General features: G+C 40.0%; 2 long non-coding RNA genes across 2 annotated transcripts in view; one reads left to right on the top strand and one right to left on the bottom strand.

The window, feature by feature from the left end:
* LOC140610518 (uncharacterized) overlaps positions 1-20,340 on the bottom strand; it is a 107,959-nt gene that overhangs the window by 47,951 nt on the left and 39,668 nt on the right. The window lies entirely within an intron of this gene.
* On the top strand, positions 1,077-19,385 carry LOC140610515 (uncharacterized). Its single transcript, XR_012012140.1, has 5 exons — positions 1,077-1,192; positions 3,044-3,137; positions 3,921-4,024; positions 5,424-5,500; positions 18,931-19,385. It is a non-coding gene; the product is annotated as an uncharacterized lncRNA (long non-coding RNA).

The raw sequence follows: 20,340 nt of genomic DNA, 5'->3' as shown, positions 1-20,340 counted from the left end.
TTTTCTTCTTTTGATATATTTGTTTCTTTTAACTTTCTGCAAATAAAATTACAAATGAAGTTACATCTACCTCTGCAAATGAAATTACAAATCTTTTGACTGAGATAATCTTTAAAATCTCAAAGGAGCCCCCAACTGTCTCCCCTATCCTCCTATTATATACCTTTGGGAGCAAGAACTCTGTTCAGGATCCAGGCCTTCTGCTCCTAAATCCTCTGATGAGGTCTCACTCTCATTCTTTTTTTTTTTTTTTTTCTGCTCCCCTCAACATCCCCACTCTTGTTTTGGGACTCCTTTACCCCAAGCTGGCTTTATTCTCTTTTATTCTTGGGAACAAAGATGCAGGTCATTTTGATTTAAGGGATTTGTTGTGAATCAATCCAGGCAGGCAAAACAGAAAGCCCAGGGATGTTCCAAAAAGTTCAGAATCTGAGACATAACCCAAAATCCCAGTCCCAATTCCCCACTCCTGGCTAAGGAAGTAGAAGGGCTGCAAATGCAGTGTGTGAAGCCAGAGAGATCTAGTGACATTAGTGTCCCTCAGCAACTTTAGCTCAATGGCACTTGCCATCTTTGCCTAGACTCCAACCTTACATAACGCAGACAAGAAATGCTGCACAGAGAATATCAACTCCACCCCAACAATTAGAGAAAAAGAGTAGACACTCTCCAGATCACTTTGATGGTGAAAGCTGCAAACCCTGAGCAATTCCACTCAGATTTTCAGGTTGGACAACGTCAAAAACGAAGCCAACACTAAAGAAACGTGATATGGAACCCCATAATCATAAGGCACCAGGAAGTAAACACCTCAGATAACACTTGATCAGAAAAGGAAGGGTGGAAAAAATAAGGAAATTCATCATTAGGTCATACAAGATAATTAAGTTCAAGAGATATTTTTAAACTGAATAAGCACAGGCATGGTAAAGAGAACATTCAGCACACATCAAGAAGACAAGGCAGCTGTCCTTAGAAACCAGGACAGTTTGCTACAGTTATTGGTTCATAGGTGGGTTGATCATCGCAAAGGTCAGGATTATTTCATGGTTGTTCAGGATCTTCATGCCTGGCCCCTCAGACAACTATCATGTAAAGAATCAGACTGAGTTAGTCTACGGTGAGCAGAACGTACAGAATGAGAACGCTGATCAAATAGAACATAAAGTCCATCTACCTCTGGAATTTTCAGGTGCATTATGTCCTTTTTCACTGTGACTAGAGTTAATAGCCTTGTGGCATTTCTATTAATGAGGCTTTTAAGTAAGCAGCTGTTCCAAAGAAATCCAGTCTTACACAGATGAACATTTGGAGGAAATTCCCTCTTTAATAATCTATGGAAATCAAGCATTCATGCAGGAATAACAATATACTGGGAACAGAAAGGAGAGGTATTGCTGTCTGCCACTTGATCAAGTCGTTTGAACTTTGCTAGGTGTCACCTTCTTTTTTTTTATAAAATAAGTGTATTGGGAAAGATTAGTGGTTTTTAAACTTAATTTTGACTCAACATGTAGTTTTGACTTTCATTTGACAACATGGATTAATTGTAACAAGGAATCCAGGGAAGAGCACAAGTAAAAATGGAGGTGTCCTGGTTCAACCAGGATGGGGCTGGAGCCCATCTACTCAACTTCCCTGCTTCCCTCTAGAAGCATCCCCAAGGAAGTCCTCATGACTGAATCTGAGAACCCCTGGACTAGAAGCTCCCTGAGTTCCCTTAAAGCATGGACATGAGGAATAGTGCAGTGCTGGATACAGACATCTATTCTTCAACTTCTCTTCCAGACCCCATGTCCCCCGTTTTCATTTAACTTTTAATATGTATTAATATATGTGTTAAAAAAGAAAGTTAAACAATATTTTAAGCATTCATTTGCCTTAGATGTCGGAATACAGCAAATCAAACACTTGTCTCCAAAAGAACATTTTCAACATTAAGGATAGCTAATAACCAAAATTCAGTACTTTGAGGTTATGATACATAGTACCTTAGTCCCCTTTGGGCAGCTATGATGAAATACCATATACCAAGTGCCTTATAAAGAATGGATATTAATTTTCTTTTCTTAGTTATGGAGGCTGGGACGTCCAAGATTCAGTATCTGGTGAGGATAAGCATCCTAGTTCATAGATGCTGTCTTTCCATTGTGTTCTCACATGGGGAAAGTGGCAAAAGAAATTTCTAGGACCTTTTTTATAAGGATGCTAATCCTATTTATTTCCCAAAGGCCCCAACCTGTAATATCATCACCTTGGGGGTTAGGATTTTGTTATATGAATCTAGGGGACACAAACACTCAGACCATAGCACACAGCAAGAATCACATATCATTTGGGGATCCTTGAGACATCTGGTCCTGATCCCATAAAGGCACTCCACAGTGTTGTCAGGAATGCAAGCACTTTCCAGTTCTGTTCCACATTCTTAGCAGGCAGTCCTTTCTCATCTCTGAATGTGTTGTCTTCTCATGGCAAGATGGCTGCCGCTTCTCTGGGCCCCATCTTCACCTTCCAGGCAGGAAAAATAAAAGAACAAAGGGCCAAAAAGATATTTTTCTCTTTTAGAAAGGTTCTACCTTGTAGATTGAGAATGGCAGGCTCCCCCAGGAACTTCTATCTACATTTCAGTATCCAAAACCAAAAATGTCATCTTACTGGAAGGTGTCTGGGGAGAAGGATGGTGGAAGGGGACTAGTCAGCTGACAGGTAGAGTGAACCACAGAGCTGATGTACCTAAAGGCAGAAGAGGTGACTTCAGCTTCTAGGAAGACTCTGCCATCATCAGAGGAACTAGGGGATGATGAAGTAAAAAGCTGGGGAGACAGAAAACACTTCCTCTGTGGCTCATGGGGAGCTTCCCCTTTGGTTCTAGATTGATGATTGATCTCTGTGAGGGCAGAGACAGATGAGAGAACCTTCTTACTCATCCTGACATTTCCTTCATGGGAGACACACTCCTTGGTATAACCTCAGCCTTCCTATAGGAGGTAAAGCAAGTCTGTCCCAGTCCAGCCTATCACCTGCTTCCTTTGTCTCACAGGTTGTATAGGGGCAGACCCTGTGTTGGTCACCTGGTCCTTAGTATTGCCTGAGACTGGCAGTGAAGACGGCTCAACTTGAGGGCCCAATATTAGGTAGTAAAAAGAGATGTTATTTATTGAATCTCCTCTCTGCATATCTAACCAGTGCCTAGAATAGAATGAGGGCTTAATAAATACTTTGTCAAATGGGAAAAAAAATGCTCCATCATTCCTTCAGGACTTCCGTGATAATGTACATTTATATTCTTAGGGATGAGTATCAAAGCAATAGCATGCATGTAAAACCTTTGACAAGTAAACAAGAGCATAGAATTATAAAAGTATTAGGGTTACTAATGAGATACCCAGAACAGTACCTGGAATTTTTTATTGCATGAGTGGATGTTCACAGTTATACACATTCCAACTTAGATTTTGGCACAGTATAAAGGAGAGAGTCAGAAGCTAGGAAACTTGTTCTCTCATGGCTTCTAGTCAATAGTTAAGCAAGAATATAATTACCAAGACACCATAAAAGCGTGCCTGTTAGAGTATTCCTTAATAGCAAAACCTTCTTCTCATGCTAGTATTAAAGGCAGGACTGACCTCTGTGTAGCAGACAAATGATAATGCTGATAATGCCAAGCTTCTGCTTTATTTGTTTTAGATTCAGGGATCTAATTTGTTTTGTGAAATGACTGAATGTATAATAATAAGCAACATTTTAATGATGCTCTTCTGAGTTGATTTTTTAAAACAATGATAGGACTATATATATAAATATATAAGATTCTTCTAGTCACAAAAATAATGGAAAAGCAACTGAAAATATGACATTAATACGTACTGTTATTGAACCACTTTCCATATTTATTTTCTCCTCTTTCTGAGCTTCAGCTGAGCACACTGCTCCCCAGCATGAAGACTACCTATCCTAGCCTTCCCTGAAGCTTCATGTGACCTTGTGACTAACTTCAAACCAAAGGCATAAAATAGAACTGGTATGTGAGTTCTTACTTCCTAGAATGCAGATGTGGTGGTGACTGATGTTCCAGTAGCTATCCTAGGCCAGAAGGTGACTTTAGAAATAGAAGCCACAAAGGGTTACTATTTCTACAACAATAATACAATTTGAATTCCTTTTGTAATATGCAATGGATTTTAGGAAGAGTTGGAAATAGGTAAAGGTTTAAATGGTATTTGACTTTTGTGAATGATTGCTAAAGCCCATAAAACTCTTTGTTATAAATTCTCTTAGCAATTGCACTTGAATCATTTGAGTAGGATATCTGTTTGTTGGTTGTAGAGAAATGTTGAACTTAAACGTAAAAGGTTAAATGAAAATCCACATAACAGACAATTATCATTGATTTTTGATTGATACAGGCAGGAAATTAAGGCAGTTAGCAAAAGAAAGCATTGTTCTACTGCAAGAGGAAAATCTGTAACTGCCCAGTGACGTGCCATTATGTCAGCTCCAAGTTCTCCTGGGCTTTCTCTTAAATGACAGAGCAACAACTCCAAAAATAGTAGTATTTGACAATGCTCAGAACCAACTGAAAATATCATTACTCTTGAACAGCTAAAAGAAATGAGGAAGTCAATGGAAAGATATGAATTCAGGAATCATTTACAGTTAGTTACACGTAAAATACTTAAAATGTTTAAAAAAGAAAATGCCATAAAAAAAGAAAGTGTAATTAGTTCCCATTAATTCATATTCATAACAAATGAATTGTTATGAATTCAATAACAAACAATTGACAATAAATTGACTAGTCAACCTTCCAAAAGTATCCACAAGGAGGAAATCCCAAATAAAACTGGACCAACCTCCAAGTTCAACCCCTAGTTCCTAGACAAATGCATCTCACTCAGTCCTCAGGCATTAAATCGAGGATGAGAAATATACACAAATTCAAATCAGTGGTAGTGGTTGCCTGGAGCTGTGTGTTAAGAAGAGTAAGGGTGCATGGTTTGTCTTGACTCTGTAGGAAAGAATGCTGTAATTGATTACTAAAACCTTCTATGAGTGCAGGACAAGGATGGTTAGCCCAGGTACTGACCATATTTTATGTGCCCCTAATCCAATTCCATGCTTCTGGTCCTACCAGGCCAGATACCCCAGGTTTCACAGTCAAGCATCTGCCTTCTTCCCCTGAGTTTTTGTCTTGACAACCTGCCTAGTCACATCAGTCCCTCTAGAATGGAGAAACAGAGTATTCATTGTTTGCAAGTAATACAAACTCAACACAAACTAGCTGAACCTGAAAAAAAGACTATGTATTGGCTCACTTAACTACTAAGTCCAAGGATATAACTAATATCCAGCAAAATGTTCAGAGGCTTCATCAAAATGTCAGAAATGTTTCTCTCTTCTTTTCTTCATTTCTGAGGTAGGTTTTCTATAGAGAAGACAAGGCAGCCATCAGCAAAACAAGACTCACATCTCCCTGCCTCAGTAACCACAGTGGAAGGTACAAATCTTTCTGATGGCCCTTGAAAAAAAATCCCCCACAGGCTTCTGATTATCCTTGATTCAGTTATGTTGATATACTAAAATCACTCAAGCCAGAAGGACTGCATACTTCAATTGGCTAGTTTGGCTTTAGTAGCTATTAGTAGGAAAAGAGCTCCATGAAAGGGAGTACCTAAGTACAAGTGGTTTCTTAGGAAGAAATATCCATGGACATTGTGGGGTCTGGAGATTATCTTAAAACCATTTGTGGTCACAGAACCTGAGAAAGTCTTCACCTACCAAGGTACACACTTCCCAGGACTGGATCATTTTAAAGGCTCCTCAAGTGATTTTATTAATCATCCAGATTTCGAAACTCTTACTGAAGGTGCAGAGAGAGTTCTCATAAAGAGTTGCCATAAGGAGATTTTATTTTTCTTTTGGCAAAATAGAGCTTGTTTTGAGTTTATCAGAAAGAAAAACTTCTTTTTTTGTTGTTAAAGATGTATTTATGAGAGAGAGACACCAAGGGAGGGGCAGAGGGAGGAAGAGAATCTCAAGCAGATTCCCTGCTGAGTGCAGAGCCTGACGTGGGGCTTGATCTCAAGACCCTGAGATTACTACCTGAGCCAAAATCAAGAGTCAGATGCTTAACCAGTGGAGCCACCCAGACACTCCAGAAAGAGAAACTTCTATTTCAAGTACCAAGATCCAGAAAAAAGACATGAATCCAGAGAAGTGAACCTGGTGTTGACATTACTTTTGTGGGGAGGACATTTGCCAATACAGAAAAAAAGAGAGAGAGAGAGAGAGAGAGAGAGAAGGCAGAGAGGATGAGTGTGTTACTGATAAGCCTCTCAGGGATGAGGAGTAAAAAAAATCCAACAGGGTCATCCCAGGTCTCTGATAAAATATATCTTCCACCACTACTTTGAGTTAGGACCCTGAAGGACTATCCCCTGGGTGTAAAGGCAAACTGGAAGTAAATCAGCCCTCATACAGTCTTCTCCCCATTTTCACATCATCCATGGGGGAAACAAATTTCAGCCAGTACTTACTTGATTAAGGTGACCCCAGACAGTTTGTTATGCAGAGAAAAGCAAAACTGGTCTCATGATGAAGAGAACATTATTTCAGGCCTCAAATTATTTCTACAGTTTTTAAAATAAGACATTTACAGGGCACATGAGTGGCTCAGGCAGTTAAGTGTCCAACTCTTGGTTTTGGCTCAGATCATGATCTCAGGGTCGTGGGATTGAGCCCCACTTCTGGCTTCACATTCTGCTTGAGATTCTTTCTCTCCCTCTCCTTCTGCCATTCCCTCCACTCACTCACCCAGTCACTCACTAAATAAATAAATAAATAAATAAATAAATAAATAAATAAATAAATATCTTTTTTAAAAAGATGTTTAGAACACAATCAAGAATAACAAGTCACACAAAAAAGACAAAACACTATGGGCAAGAACCAGCAGAAATAACAGACAACAGTAACAGACACAGAGATATTCCAGATTCTAATAGATATTACACAGACTATAAAACAATGTTTACTATTTTCAAAAAATAAAAGATAAGCTTTAAATTTTGGCAAAAAAAAGCCTGTAAACTATAAAAGTAGCACTTCAGACTTGAAAATACAATAAATAAAAATTATAGGACTTAAAATACAATGATTGAAACTAAGAACTCAAGTTCTTAACTCCTGATAGGTTTAATAGCAGATTAGACAAAGAAGCAAAAATTTAGTGAATGAACACTGATAGATGAGCAAATCTTCATAAATCTCAGACAAAAGAACTTTTAATCTAAAATTATATCAGCCAACATTTGAATGGAGAGGACAAAATAAACACTTTCAACATGAAAGGATACAGAAAGTTTATTATCTCCTTTCAGAAAATCACTTACAAAATGGGGTGCCCAGGTGGCCCAGTCAGTAATGCATGTGACTCTTGATCTCAGAGTTGTGAGTTCAGGCCCCACACTGGGGGTAGAGATTACTTTAAAATAAAATCTTTAAAAAAATAAATAAATAAAAATAACATACTTCAGAAAAATAAAATTTGTTAGGAAAGAAGGAAAAAAAAACAAGGGCACCAAAAACTTTATGTAGAAAGATGGGTAATTAAGTTTAAATAATTGTGATAAGCAATGTAAAAAAATTAATGAAAATCTTAAATTAAAATCCCAGATGAGGGGTATCTGGGTGGCTCAGTTGGCTAAGTGTCCAACTCTTGACTTCAGCTCTGGTTATGATCCTAGGATCATGAGATTGAGCTCCGTGTCAGGCTCTGCACTCAGTGTGGAGTCTACTTGAGTTTCTCTCTCTCCCTCTTCCTCTGCCCCTCCCCTTACTCATGCTCTTTCTCTCTTTCTCTCTCTCTCTCTAAAATAAATAAATAAAATCTTTTTTAAAAATCCCAGATGATTTTCTTATGGTTGGAAATGAAGAAAAAAGAAAAAGAAAAATTACCTAAGCTTTGTCTTATTATTTGGAAAGGATACGCCATGGTTTATTTCTAGATACTGATATGTTTAATAAGTACATTTTTAAGAATAACTATTAGAGAAATAGAGATCGTATGTTTAATTTTCAAAGCAAGAATAGAAAAAAAAAGAAGCAAAACAGTCAATTTAACAAAAATTATGTTTGTCTACAAATATAAATAAAAATTTATAAGGATTTAAAAAAAAAACCCAAAATTTTGTATCTGGAGGGGGGGGGAATAAAGAGAAAATTAATAACTATCTTTCCTCCCTATATACTTTTGATTTGTTTGATTTCCTAAATCAATTTTATTTTTATGTATTATGTATGTCATTTTTAAGTACTTTGGGTTTTTTTTTTTAATCCAATAAAAGTCCTAATGGAAAAAAAAAAAAAATAAAAGTCCTAATGGAATAAGAATTCTTTAGGTTTTTTTGGTCTTCTCTTCTTTCTCCTCCTTCTCTCTCTCTCTCTCTCTCTTTCTATTTCTCTATATTTAGTAAAATTATTCTGAAATTTGTTGGGGAAAACAAGAGCATAAAGAATGAGATATCATTCAATACTTATGAAGTTGGCAAAGATTAAAACAATTCTAAAAATTAATAACGGATGAAAGGGATATTCCTGCATTGCTGACAGCAGCAAGGAAAACCATAAGTGAATAGAAATAATCTGAAGAAAATTTAGCAATAGATATCAAAATTCATTTTAAAGATCATGTTCTTTTGGGGTGCCTGGGTGGCTCAATCAGTTAAGCATCCACTTTCGGCTCAGTTCATGATCTCAGGATCCTGAGATTGAGCCCTGCTTGGGCCCCCTGCTCAGCAAGGAGTCTATTTCTCCTCTGCCCCTCCCCACCACCACTCCTGTGCTCTTTCTCTCTCAAATAAATAAATAAAACCTTTTTTAAAAAAAGATCATGTGCTTTCACTGTAATTTCATGTATGAGAACTTATTCAAAGGAAATAAAATTAATATTGAGAGTAAACATTGAAGCAAAGATGTTTATCCTAGTCATTATACTTAATATCAAAAAGTTGGAAATGCTTTGAATATAAATATTCAGAAATTATAAATTACAAGATACATATAGGATGTGACAAAATTATGAATAATTATTATTACAAGTAGTCTTTAATAAATGGAAAATAATTAGTTCTAATGTAGGATTTTAAAACCCACAAGATGCAAAATTATATATATATTGTTCAGTTATAATGCATTGAAAAATCTTACTGAATCAAAATGGCCAATTCATGCTCATGAATATATTTCCATTCCAACCAACGTCTCTAAAACATGACAGATAAGTGGGGTTTTTAGGGAGGTGGGGAGATTTGGGAGGAGGTCAGTTCAAACCTTAGTAATGCTATGCAAAGCATGCTACCATCAAATTAGAAATTGTAAGTAACCCTTGAAGTAAGGAAAGCAGAGAAGACTACATTGACAAAGCAAATTACATCTGAAACTATGTTCAGGGGAGACTGGTGGACCTGTAGGAGCGGCTCATCCTGCTCTCCAAACACAGGAAGCAGATACAGTGAACAGGAGGGAGCCTTGGGGCAGTCATGGGGAGATTATAATAACCCAATCCAGGTCATCAGGCTGGTAGGTCCGTCCTACCACCAAACTGTGCCAAGAAGTAGGCCTGTTGGACTGTCTGCCTCAGGCGAGAACAGTGAGTGTAAGGACTTAGAAGAAAGAGGCAGGAAAATGCCTCGGGGCGGTGGCAACTCCCAGAAAGAACAGGGAGCCCCTAGACCTGGAGAAGAGTGACTGGTGTCTCCCAACCCCCCCCCCCACCCACCTCAGTACCAAGACTGTGTGACTCACCTACATCTGCTGAAGGTAGAAAGAACACCAGTAACAGGCAAAACCAGATTTCTCTTCCTTTTTTTCACATAAGAGAATTTCAAACATATACAAATGACAGAGAATATTACAAACAACCTGAACTCAGTGCCCAGGTTGAAAACTACCAACATTCCATCATTCCTGTTTTATGTATGCCATCATCACCACCACCAAGACCGTTCATTTTTTTCTGGGGTATTTTAAAGCAAATCTCAAGTACTACATCATTTCACTCACAAATACTGAATGTGACTCTAACACATAAAGGACTATTTATTTTTTTTATTTTTTTAAGGATTTATTTATTTTAAAGATAGTGCAAGGGCTTGCAGGGAGGGGCAGGCGGGGCGGGGTGGGGGGTGGGGAGAGAATCCCAAGCAGACTCCCTGCCGAGTGCAGAGCCAGATGGGGGACTGGATCTCAGGACCCTGAGACCATGTCCTGAGCCGAAACCACCCAGGTGCCCGAAGGACTTTTTAAAAAACAAATCCATGAGACATTACCACACCTGAGAAAAAAAAAAAACAATGATTTATTAATATCATCTGACAGTCAGTTGTGGCAGATTGTATTTTCCAAAAATGATTGCAGCAACATCTCCCATCTTCTTTAGAATGAGCTCACCATGCCCCGCATCAAGAGGTAAAGTCTAAATCCCCTCCTCTTGACTCTGGGTGGGATTTCATCATTCACTGCAGCAATGGAATGTGAGCACAGAAATGCTGCCTGCCTCTGAAGGCCAGGTCAGAAAGGTCTCTAACTCCTACCTGACCTTCTTGCAGTGTTTACTCTTCAGAAACTCTCTCTCTAATGGCCCCTCTCAGAATTCAGCCACACAAGGGACCATCTGTAGGTGTTCATTCAACATTTCCAGCTGAGCCCAGCCTTTCAAGGCTTCCAAATTTATCCAAATTTCTGACCCACAGAACCTGTGAACATAACCTGGTTATTGTTCTACATCACTAAGTGGTAAGGTCATTTGTGTCTTATCAGTAAAAAATCAGAAATGCTAGTTCATGTTCTGTTCTCCCTCCACTGTTTCAAAATCTGCTTTAAAAAAAAAAAAAATCTGCTTTTTATGGTTCACCTATTTCAATGAGTATCCAGGCAAGGGTCACACTTTGCTTTTGGCTGATAGTTTAAATATTATTTAACCCACATTCATTTCCTTTTTTCTTTTTATCTGTTTGTGAAGAAGCTGAGTGTTTGTCTTATAGAATAACTTATAGTCTGCTTTGGTTGAGGTATCAACATTGATCGCCATGCTCCTCTCTGCGCTGTTTCCTGTAAAGTGATGGCTAGATCCAGCAGTGCTGGCAAACTTTTTTTTTTGTAAGGAAACTGATTATACTCCAGGCTTTGTGGGCTACTTGGTGCTGCTGCCATCCTGGCATGAAAGCAGTCATAGATGATATGGAAATGAATGAGCATGTCTGTGTTCCAAAAAAACTTCATTTTCAAAATAAACAGTCACCAGATTTGGACCATGGGTCACAATTTACTGGCCCTAATCTAGAAGAAAAAACATTATCAAATACAAAAATCAGTGCAGAGCCCAGAATCACCAAATATTTAAGGAAGACTCAAATTATGAAAGGAAAACCAAACTAAACAAATCAAAAAGCCAATATCTGAAGAAACAATATAAATAAAAGAAACAGAAGAAAATCTCAAAAGAAGTACTATATGTGGAATGTTCTCAAGAATTAAGTGATGACACTGTGTTCCCTAAGCAAGAAGTCTGTTGTGACGTTCAGTATTTAGAGATCTTGGAAGTGAGTAATACAGTCATAGAAACATAAATCTCCATAGACGTGCTGAATAACAGCACAGACACAGCAGAATGCAGCCCTTCGTTAGCAGAGTAGGCTGAGACATTGTTCCAGGACACTATACTAAAGAAAAAAGAAATGGAAATATTAAAAGTTAGGGGACTGTAGAAGTTATACCCAGAAATTCCACCATCCATCTAATAGAAGTTACAGACAAAGAGAACTGAGAGACAGAGCTAAAGAAGTAACCGAAGAAATAATAATAGAAAATGTTTCCTGGAGCTAAAACAAAAAACAAATGTGATTTTTTTTTTTAAAGATTTTACTTGTGAGAGAAAGAAATAGGAGCAGACTTTTCACTGAGCAGGGAGCCCAACATGGGGCTCCATCCAAGGACTCTGGCATCATGACCTGAGCCAAAGGCAGGTGCTTAACCGACTGAGCCACCCAGGAGCCCCATGATTCTCTAAATAGAAATGGCCCAGTGGGCAACAACCAGTGCGATTATGGGGGGATATCCTTGTACACATGATGACAGTTGCAGGACTCCTGCTGTCCCCTTTGCACATATCCAGAGTCTCACTCGGGGACTCTGGGTTGGAACGCGAAAATCGGACTTTTGTTTGCTTGTGTGGTTCCAAAAACACTGCTCCAGGTAAAAGTAATTTGAAGGTAAAATTGGCAACAGCTGCTTTCTAGAGCAATAACTTGGAACTCTGAACTGAGCCATGCTCTCCCAGCCTGGTTGTATAGCCCAGTTGTCCCAGGCTCCTCTCAGGCTGAGTCCCAGTCTCCTTCCCACTGTTAACCCTCTCCCTGTGACCCCCACTGAGCAGGATCCTCCTTCCACCTGGTGCCCAGTGACAAGTGTCTTTATTGACAACTCCTCCAATGCTCCCTTGCATCTCCAACATTTCTCAGCCCTAAACTACTTACTGCTCTCCAGGCCCCCGTGCTGAGGGCCCTGATCCCTGACTCCTATCCCTGCCTTATTTTCAAGATACTGGCTCTGTTGGGATTCATTTATTCACCTAACACACAAGAGCTTAGTGCATGCTGAGTACCGTGCCAGGTCCTAGGGAGACACAGCTGAAAAGACCTGAAGCTTGCTCCTCCAGCAACTTCTAGTCAGAGGCAGACGTGAGAGGGAAGGAGTGGACTACCATGGGATACGGGTTATCATATTGTGGTTCTCCTAAGGCAGCCTGAGCCACCTGAACTTGACTTGGCCAAAGTTCTTGCAAAATTTCAGATTCTCCAACCTGGCAGTCCTCTAGATCATAATCCGGTAAGGATGCAGCCCAGGAAACTGTATTTTTTAACAAACTCAAGTATTGCAGGACTATAAAAACAGGATAACCCCTGGCCTCGAAGAGCTGTCTGAGGTCTCTGACTCAGTTTGGAGGAAAGCTGGGGAGTGAGAGAAAGGGTGGTGGGACAGCAGCTGGGTTGGTTGTTAAGAGGAATCACACCCCACAAATGTCTTGCCATGCTAAGGAGCTTGGGCTTCATAGGATGAGCTATAGGGAGCCAGTGAAAGTTTTAAGGGAAGGAGAAAGGGAGTGGGGGCAGCACAGTATGCTTTTTAAAAATGACTTAACATTCTAGCAGGAAGGAAGATGAACAGAGGTGAGCTGGGGGCAGTGAGGGGGTGAGCCTAGGGGTGGAGAGACTAGTAGAAGGTGAAACATGATGGGAACCTGAGCCAGCTCAGTGGCAGGGCAAACAGAGAAGGGAGAGCTGGAAGTCGGTTTGGGAGGTGCACCAGCCTCGCTAGGTGACAAGGACCAAGGTCTGACTTGTAGCTCCTGTACCCTGGGCTTGCCCCAGCCCCGTGGGACGGTCAAGTTCTCAGTCCCCATCGCTTCCTACCTGCCCTGACCTGCCACGGGTTCTCAAGGCCATACCAGGTCCTGTTCTAAAATATGCCAGTTACTGGAGGAAAATCATACATAAACATACCTCTCTTATACTTTTATTTTCATTGCCCTAATTGTTAGAGACCTTATCTAATTAGTCTTGATCAATGAATTGCCTTTCATATTTTATTCTTATAAAAATCTAAACACTATGTGATGCTTCTCTGGGAGTTCTTAGTTTTATAGCTCTTTTAAAGGTTCATGCCCAGACTACCCTTTCAGGTTCCCAAACACCCTCAGGGCAACAACTTCAAGAAAATGCAAGGGCAAGAACTGACCACCTGGATGCACCCAAACTTTCACTCAGCGAGAGGAATGTCACACGCCCACTTGCACAGGCTGCTCCAGAACATGCATTTTACAAGTTATGAGTGGTCACATAAAGGGTTACTCAATTTATATCCACTTGGCTGAGAGTTTGGAGGTAAACCCTTTCAAGCTTACCTAGGTCACCCAGGACTTCAAAAGTAAAATATTAGAGCTGTACCAAGTGAAATAATGGTTATTGCTGATTAACCCCGATGAACACTCATGATACAGCAATAAAGCAGGTATTATAGAACTATAGGCTTGATAAAATAAGTTCTGTGTATGTTACAGAGATATAAATGTGCATTAACAATTGAAATAAATTATATGTGTGATAATAAAAAGATTGAAATAACTGCTTACAATTTACAAAGCACTTTCTCATTTATTATCTCATTTGATCCTCACAAAAATTTCTTAAGGTAAATTGTCTTATAGCTCCATTTTATAAACAAGAAGACTGAGAACCAGAAAGATCAAACGACTAGTCTAAGGACACATGGACAACAAGACAACATTTCTATTTATCAACTAGCATGCTTTGGGCTGCAAGTAACAGAAAACTCAAATTAAAATATATATGAAACAGTAAATAAAGGAAATGTAGGAACTCCTGTAACAGAAAAAGTCTAGGGGGGCAGTGGGCTTCAGGCACAGTTTGGTCAGAAATCCAGCCCTGGGATGCCTGGGTGGCTCAGCAGTTGAGGGTCGGCCTTTGGCCCAGTGTCCCAGGATCAAGTCCCCCATTGGACTTCCTGCAGGGGGCCTGCTTCTCCCTCTGCCTGTGTCTCTGCCTCTCTCTCTGTGTCTCTCATGAATAAATAAATAAAATCTTTTAAAAAAAAAGAAAAGAAAAGAAAAAAGAAATCCAGCCCTGTTTTATTGTGTCTTGGATTTACACTTTTTGTGTGTGTCAGCTTTATTCTCAGGCTCTTTTTTCATTTCATAGCACTTGTTGAAGCAGTTTCAGGACCCATCACACTATCTAAGAGAAAGAAAGGACTTCTTTCTCCTACCACCAAATATGAGTACCAGGCTTCACTGTTATCACCAGGGGCCAAAGGAATGTCAAGTACTGATTAGCTCAGGACTGGGAGATCCCTGCATGAACCAGTGACCATGTCAATGGAGGCCACTGTCTAGAAGCTTGGGTTTGGGTCAGTCTCCTTCAAACTCCACGGCTGCTCTGTCATGTGGGAGGGACTCATGCTACAGAGTCAACCACAGTATCTGTGACATGTCAGGACTTGAATTCATGACTTAGGACTCTGAATCCTTTGGGTTTGCTTGCTTTTGGGCTTTGGGGTCTTTTTCTGGATCTTGTGTACTGTTATCCTTTACTCCTGGAGCAGACAACTCTAAGTAAAACTGCTATTTTTGTGCGTGTGAATGTGCCTGGAAACAGGTCCTTAGGTGACCAGAAGTTCTTTCCAACTGGTACACATCAAGATCGGACATTCCTCTCCGTGTGCTGTCACTATCTGTGGAGTCTTTGGCTTCTTGGGCTCCTTCTCCAACTCACATTCTCCTACCTTCTTTTGCCTGATTCATTTGTGCTTCAAACACATTTTTGTTTCTTTATGTCAGGGACCAGCTAGGAAGACAGAAACCACCTTGAATATTTAAAACAAAGGAAATCTAATGCAATAAAATGAAAGAAAGTTAGAAGCCAAACAAGGGATTGTGAGGCAATCCAGAGACTAGCCACAGCAGGAAGTTGCTGCCATTCCTAAGCTGGAGGGACAAAAGGAGGAGGTGATGCTACCCAAGCCCAGAGCCCGGGATGGCCCAGAGGAAGCCAGAACTATGGCAGGCTTCCGGTGAGAGCTGGAGCCAAAGAAGGGAGGCAGCAGCTGCCAGAGATGCCACCCCAGTGAAGAGGGAGAGGGAGAAACATACTGACTCCCCCTTTCTCCTGCTCTCCACACTCCCACCACTGGCCAGACCCAGTTAGGAGCCCACTGACAAGGGGTCTGGAGGGTCAGGTGCCCTGCATACAGAGCCAGCAGAGGAAGAGCAAGGAAAGGATCTCAGGTCCGAGACAACCCAGAACCAGCATGTTTGCATGACAATAGCATCCATGTTCATTGTGGGAAAATATTAGAAAATACAGATAGATACAGAGACAAAAAGGGAAAAGTTATGATTCTACGAGGGTTTTTTTCCCCCAGTTTTATTGGTACATACTAGACATACAGCACTGTATAAGGTCAAGGTGTATGGCATGATTGCCTGACATATATTGTGAAGTGATAACCACGATAAGTTTAGTTAACATTGATCATCTCATACAGATACAAAAAAAAAAAGAAAGAAAGAAAGAAAGAAAGAAAGAAAGAAAGAAAGAAAGAAAGAAAGAAAAAACACTTTTTTTCCCTTGAGATGACAACTCTCAGGATTGACTCTATTATCTACTTCCCTATCTACCATAGAGTGATGATAACTGTAGTCATCATGTAGTACACCCCATCCCTAGTACTTATTTATCTTATAACTAAAAGTTCTATCTTTTGACCACCTTCCTCCAATCCCCCCACTCATCATCCCCTGCTTTTAGTAACCACAAATCTGATCTCTTTTACTATAAGTTGAGGTTTTTTTCTTTCTCTTTTATCTCCTTCCCTGCCTCCCTCCCTCCCTTCCTTCCTGTCTTTTATCCTTCCTTCCTTTCCTTTTGATTCACATATAAGTAAGATCAAACAGTATTTGTCTTTCTCTGTCTGACTTATCTCACTTAGCATGATGCCCTCAAGATCTCATCCATGTTGTCACAAATAGCAGGATTTCCTTCTTTCTCATGGCAGAATAATATTCCATTGTGTATAGACACCATATCTTCTTCATCCGTTCATCCATTGATGGGCACTTATATTGTTTCCATGTCTTGGCAACTATAAATAATGCTGTCACTAAATATGATTTCAAAAAGTGCTAGAGAAGCAGAGAATATCATCTATTAACACTATGTAATAGGAATATTTTGTATATTAATAATGCTGTTTGTTCACCATTTTTCTCTCCATTAACTTTACTTTTTTAAAAGATTTTATGTACTGGAGAGAGAGAGAGACAGCACGAGTGGGGCTAAGGGCAGAGGGGAGAAGCAGAGTTCCCACTGAGCAGGGAGCTCGATGATCCTGTGACCCCAAGATCATGACCTGGGCCGAAGGGGGCCACTTAACCAACTGAACCATCCAGGTGTCCCTCAATTAATTTTACATTTTGCACTTACTTCCAGGATCTTTGTTTGCTTAAATACAAAGTGTAGTGTGACTTAAAGGATTATTTTGTTATTGTTTTGTCTTTATTGAGGGGGGGAGCATTTTTTTTGGTGAACATGAGTTTGTGCAAGTAAGTATATATGTATGTATTCAGTGAAGAATAAATTAGAAAATATTTCTATTTAAAAAAATAAACTATTTCTCTTGATTGTCCTCCATCCTATGTAGAAACAAATGTTTTTATTTTTTTGTTTTTGCCTAACAATGCAGAGAAAAGTAACTGCCCTGTGTTTCAAATATGAAGACATTCCAGAATTGGTTTTAATTGCTGTGTTAAATTTGTTTTTGAAAAACACGTTTTAAAAAATTAGGCTGCAATGAACATGGGGGTGCAGATATTTCTTTGACATAGTGTTTAAGAGGCAAGTGTCAAGAGGCAAAGTTAAATCTGCCAGTCTCAGAGAACTGCTGAGTGAGGGGGGTCAATGTTCCGGTCCTCTCCCTGTCGAAAGGCCAAGCATTTTAGCAGTTTGCTGTTTTGTTATATATGCCCTAAAAAACTCAGTTTCTCCTCCCTATCAAGTCAAACATGAAAAAACAGATTTGACAACTGGGGTAAGCAGCTTTATTTCTTCCAAGAAACTGATTTGCTTCTTTTCTCAAAGAACGTGAACTATGTGACTTATCAGTTCTCCTCTTTTTGCCCAGGCTACCAGGAAACTCAAAGTTATCTCTCATACTAAGACCAACAAATTTTAGCCTTCACGGTGGACATGTGCCACTTCTCTCTTCTCCATGTTCCAAACTATGTTGTTTCATGTCAGCTCTACAGTGTATGTGTATGAGTCAAGAAGACAGAAATAAATACAGGCACATAAGGGAGAGGCCCTTGAATTATATCCCCGGAGGGTTGCTGGGGCATCACTTGCCCTGTCCAACTTTGTCCCCTCTAAGCCAGCTGGCCAGCACTGGGGAATCATCTGCCACAGTGAAACAGATTCGGTCTACCGCCCTCCCCAACAGCAGATGGCCACTCCGTACTAATCCATGTCATACATCAATGCTGAGCGAGACACCACCATCCACTGGACAAATCACTAGTGTCCTTGCTCCAACTCAGCAGGCTAGGCATTATGTGTGTGTGCTCAAATGGACTCTGGTTCAATAAGTTTTCAGCTAGAGGGGGGTGCCAACTGAGCATCTTAACAGTGGAAAGAGGGAGAGCAAGAGGCTTCCAGAGGGATTATGGTTAGATTTTTAATTACATTGGGCATTTTAATTAGGTCAGGCAAAGCTTTTGCAAAGAAGTGAAAGCATTGTCTCTTCAAGCAAGCACCTCTCTGGCCTGTTTTGTTTCCTTGATTCACAAGTTAGTCTCTTTAAAGATGTTTCTCTTGTCCTTTGTTTATTGGAGGCTGATAGTCTGGCATCAAGCTGAGTTTAATATAATTTTTACTGTTGCTATCACATCCCCAATTCTATCAAGAGGGTTATGATCATGTCGTCTAGGACACCTTACCATGGCAATTACCAGGCCAGGCGCACACCCATACTCACCCCACCCACCCCTTTCTACTACGAATTTCAGAAATGAACTCGATACTCATTCCCATTCTGTTGAGACAACAAGAACTTGTGACTCTGTGGTATAGCAAAGTAGATATTTAGCAACTATCTAGATAGTTCAATTGGGATAGGCAAGCAATTCATATAATTCAGGTTCTAGAGTATACCTGTGGGTCTAAAAAACATGGAAAATCCTCCAATTGCTTATAATTGATTCAGAGTTCTATAAACACACAGTCTGCTTTTATAGCAAATTTACTTTTCTAATTATGTTTTACATAATCTAATGTGTTCATATTAATTTGTCTTCTCTAGGCATATACCAGCCCAAAGGTACGTTGCCCGGGAAGCTGGGGAAGAAAACTGACCACAAGTCATCATCAGGGTCGAGCTGAAGGTTGGCAATAACAGTAAAGATCCAGTACTGACAAAAGAAAGGAAGCACTGCAGCGTTTGGTTTGGAAAATGGTGCACGTGTGCGTGCCTGCGAGCTCATGTGTGTGCAAGTTCCATTCTTGGGTTGCACTGAAGAGTTGGGTCAGAACCTTAGCATGACTTTAGAACATGGGCATCAACAGTGAATGACTGTAATAACAACCCACTTCAGTGGTGTGGATGTTAGCCAGTAGACCTACACCTGTGACTTTGAGCCAAGACTTGAGGTGAATCCTAGGTCTGGACTTGTCAGGAGGCCTAGCTAGGCCTTCAGCAGATAGAGTCTTACTGCAGAATGATATCACACTAACAATGAGACTTACTGGAAAAACAAATAAAATGCTTTAAATGTTTAAATGCACTTCCAAGTATTCATCCTCCAAATATTTAGACTCTGAGCTGACTGGGCCAAGAGCCCAAGCTTCCTGTGCATGCTGGATGGTTCCAACAATCTCCCCAAGATCAGCAAATATATAACAACTTAAAATATCATCCTTTCGGAGCCAAAACAATTATTCCCCAGGTATTCCTCCAGGAAATCAGCTGGGTCCCTGTCCAAAGTCCTCTGTAATGTCTCCAGGAGTTGATTCATTTTTAATAAATTTTCACGAAGGCCTCCATAAGACCGTAGTCTGTGCCCACTGCGAGGTGGCAACATAAACAAAAGTGGGAAGGTGATTTTGAGGTAGAGGTGGGGAGGAGGAAAAGGAAGGGAGACAGAGAGGATGTAGAAACAGCAACGAGCAGCCCATTGAGGAAACCGGTGGCCATAGAAGGCTTTGATGCCTAAATCAAATCTTCAAGAGGAAGTATGAGAAAACCAGGAATTTTGTTTTTGTTTTTTAAGGGAGGGGGAGAGGAGGGCAAGGGTAGTGGAGATTGATTTCCTTTTGCATTTAAATTTCTCTAAATTCAATTGTCATCAAATTCATTCTCCTTTTCCCAGGGATATTCATACAAAAGCTTCCTTTTCTTGTAGCCTACACAGCAAAAAAAAATTTTAAAAAAAAATCTGATTCTAGAGTTGAGCCATCTCTTAACTAAGAAGCTCCACCAAATTAATGAAATACATTTCATATAGATCTTGATTCTAGAATATTTTATTGGTACTTAGTTCAGTCTTCCCTGTGGACTAGGTAGGACAGTGGAGTCGAATTTTACACGCATTTAACTTTGGTAAGTTTGATTATACAAGAAATAGAGAGAGATGGTTGGGGTACGGCGGTGTGCGTACGGGGGCAGGTACTGGCTGAGAAGCAGTACACAGCCTCTGGCATGGCACCTCCCTAG

The sequence above is a fragment of the Canis lupus genome, chromosome 2 (genome assembly GCF_048164855.1).
Source record: "Canis lupus baileyi chromosome 2, mCanLup2.hap1, whole genome shotgun sequence".
Lineage (NCBI taxonomy): Eukaryota > Metazoa > Chordata > Mammalia > Carnivora > Canidae > Canis > Canis lupus.
This window is presented reverse-complemented; position numbering and strand designations above follow the sequence as displayed.